The following is a 3,433-nucleotide window of genomic DNA, read 5'->3' as shown; positions in this document are numbered from 1 at the left end:
CAAAATATAAGTAAACAGTTTGTTAACTATATTCGTCTAAATATTGAAACCTTTATATGGTTTTCGAGGTTTTAAATGAAGTGAATTTTCCAATTAATGTGAATAAGCTAAAGTGACATTATTTATAATTCTAAATATAAGAACTGATGCCCTGTCATTTTTCCTAAACATGAACACCTCAATCTCAGCATTACGATAAGTATAACTCAAGATATGAGGCGTGTAAGCCGTTATGTTTTCGAGACTATTGTGTTTAATTTTTGATTGTTTATTTGAACTATTGAAATGTTCAGTTAAAAAATCGTATATCATGACTTCGACGTTTGGTTGCTTCTGCAATGTGATGGTTACAAAAACAATAAAGGGTTCATTTCATCGATACTTAAAAGTGCTATAATTCATTCTTTAAGAAAATCCCAAACAAATAAAAAGTTCTTCAGATATTTGGAAAAATGTCATATTGTCTTAACCTTGCGAGAAGAACCTGGACTTTGACCGACTATAAAATTGAATTTAACCAGTTCACGGAATTCATTTGTATATCATTTTTTAGATAATTTAATTTATAATAAGTCTATCCTTGGACATTTTTGGTTTAAATGAGTAAAAATGGAGTTATAAAATAAAAACGACACCGACCTCTTTTCCAAGATGGCGGCTGTTCCCGATATCTTATCATCCCAAAAAATTCACTTTTACTATAAGGACATTCACCTAAACACGTTCCATGAAAAAAATTTATCCCGCGAAAAGTGCAATTGGATTTACTAATTTGCCTGAGCTATTTTGTTTCAAACTCATTAGAGTATTGTTTTCGTTTTTCAAGAGAAACTTTTCGTTGGTCGCAGATTTTTCAAGAATTGTTTTTCAGGCCATTGAAAACAGTAAAAGAGTTGGTATTAAATGTTCTTCTATGCAATAGACCAAAGCTAATGGCTCTCCGTCCATCCATTTAACCCGTATTTATAAAAATGCACATACACAAAATTGCACAAAAGGCCATAAGGATGCAAATAAATTTTTTTGTTTGCCATATTTAGTTTATATTGAATCAATCCTTCGAAGTATGTTTACTTTAAAAGTCAAAAAGTTACCAATTAATACGATTTTATCGAGTTTTAAAAACTTGCTTTTAACTAAAAAAGTCAGAAATTTAGAAAAAGTGCTAATTTTTGAATAGGTACATTTAAGTTGTTTCTTGACAAAAAAAAATTAAAATTGCATATTATCAAAGGATTTTACCTCTACTTTATTTCATTAGTACAAAGTTTGGACGTCCCGGCTACATACACAAAATGCCCCTTGATTTAGTAAGAAAAAATAAAATTGTCAATTTTTTAACTTTTTTTTCTTTGATTTTAGGTTAGAATTTTAGTCAAAAATAATTTTTAAAATTTATTAACCATCTTTACTTGACAGAAAATTTAATTTGCTATGAAAAGTGTCTTTGAACCATTTCAAAGTCAGGCTTGGTTTTCGAGTTAAATCAAAAAAACTGAAAACCGACCAGTGTTGCCGTTTTCTCAGAAATGCACCAACGGATTTAGTAGCACTTTTGGCTGGAGTATTCTTGTATGGCAAGGAATCATAATCAGCAATAAAAACTCTTGAACGAATTTGTTCCATCCAAAAGGGTCTATTCAATAGACTATTGATTTTAAATCATGAATTTTATCTTTTAATCTGAAATTATATTATTATTCCATTAGTTTTTAGTATATCTATTAATAATAATTTTAAAAGTATATAATTTTTTTACCACACCCAGGAATCGAACTTCGTGTCTGCTTGGTGGCAGTCCACCACTCTACGCACTCGGCCATCCTCGTATATTAATTAATGAAATCAAAAACTTAATCAGTTCAAATAGCAGAAATGTAAAAAAAAATGTCTGAGCTAAATTAATCAATGTCAAAACCAAAAAGTGTCCCAGCTAGATTATTCAATATCAAAACCAAAAACCAAATACTAAACTTGGTAATTTCTGTAAAAAAAAAAAAAAATGCAGAATTGGTTTTTGGAGTATGGTTAAGGGGGCGGAGGGGGCGTGGCTATTTTTAAATCTACCATCAAAACCTGATTAAATATAAAATAAGAACCACCCGACCTTTTGTGGGATACAAATCCTTCATTTAATGAATAATTCAAAAAGTGTCGAAAACTATCAAAAATACTTTTTTACTATTTTAGCCCTAACTCGGTTATTTGATTCACAAAATCAAAGTGGTGTACATTTTATTTTAGGTAATTAAATTGCCTGTAAGATTGCTTTTAGAGACTTTTGCGTAAAAGTCAATTGTTAAAGAGTTATAGAACTGTTAAGTGACAAGAAACTGAAAATATTGCAAAATCCAAAATTTTATATGTTTTTGAAAGCTTCATAACTTCGTTGTTTTTGGGTGTATAAACATACTACCAAGGTCATTTTCGTAGGAAATTATGTTTTCTACAAGTCTACCAACAACTTTTTTTCAATAAAATGCACCAGAAGAAAGTTATGGGCATAAAAGTGAAAAAAGTGCCAGATTTCTATGGTTTTTCGGTGATGCTGAAGGGGGCGGAGGGGGCGTGGTTGTGGAAATTTGGTTTTTTTATCTACTAACCATACCTAACAACATATCAAAAATTTAGAACTACCGGACCTTTTGTAGGGTAACCCCCTTTTTTTTAGCTTCATTTATTGGACTACATATACAATAATTTATTTTTAATTCACCTCCTTCACTGCAAGCACACAATCCAAATAGCAAAAAAGTACTCCGCTTTTAACATTGTTCCTTGTAACCAAAATCACAACGAGTTTCCGTAGTGTAGTGGTTATCACGTGTGCTTCACACGCACAAGGTCCCCGGTTCGAACCCGGGCGGAAACATTCAGAGAGTTCTTTTTTTATTTATTTGTACTTACAATATGGGAATGAAATTGGCAATTCTGAATATAAAAAAATGTATTACTTTTTTTTACCTCTCCGTAAAATCTTTTTATTTTTAAAAGCATTTACCTACATTGATTACCCCTTCTAGCCAATTCCTGATTGTTTGCCATTAAAATCTTAAATCTCCTCTATGGAATTTTAAAGTTCGTGTTAAAAACAATATTTCATTGCACTTTATCTAATCGTTATTATTATACCACGGCCATGGGCATAGGAAAAGAACATTCCCATCGGATTAAGATATTGGAAATTATTTCCAAGTTGTCGGTGACACTAATTGAGGATTTTCTATGCCCTAACGATGTCTAGTCTTGTTATAACCATCATCAATAAAGCAAAACAATTTCTTAGATATAGGCAAGACATCCCTATGAACGCATAACACATTCGTATTTATATGCCGTTGGACGTTGGTAGATATATACAAATTTTTCTCTCTATAAAGTGGAGAAAAGTGGAACAAATTGGTGTAATACCCGCAGCATTATAAAGGCGTTT

The 3,433-nt window shown here is 31.1% G+C and overlaps 1 non-coding gene across 1 annotated transcript; it reads left to right on the top strand.

The window, feature by feature from the left end:
• The first annotated feature begins 2,799 nt into the window (after window positions 1-2,799).
• Trnav-cac (transfer RNA valine (anticodon CAC)) lies at window positions 2,800-2,872 on the top strand. Its single transcript has one exon. It is a non-coding gene; the product is annotated as a tRNA-Val (tRNA).
• Window positions 2,873-3,433: the final 561 nt, after the last annotated feature.

Source organism: Episyrphus balteatus, chromosome 3, assembly GCF_945859705.1.
Source record: "Episyrphus balteatus chromosome 3, idEpiBalt1.1, whole genome shotgun sequence".
In the NCBI taxonomy this organism is placed as follows: Eukaryota; Metazoa; Arthropoda; class Insecta; order Diptera; family Syrphidae; genus Episyrphus; species Episyrphus balteatus.
The sequence above is the reverse complement of the archived record's forward strand: the minus strand, read 5'-3'. Positions and strand labels throughout refer to the sequence as shown.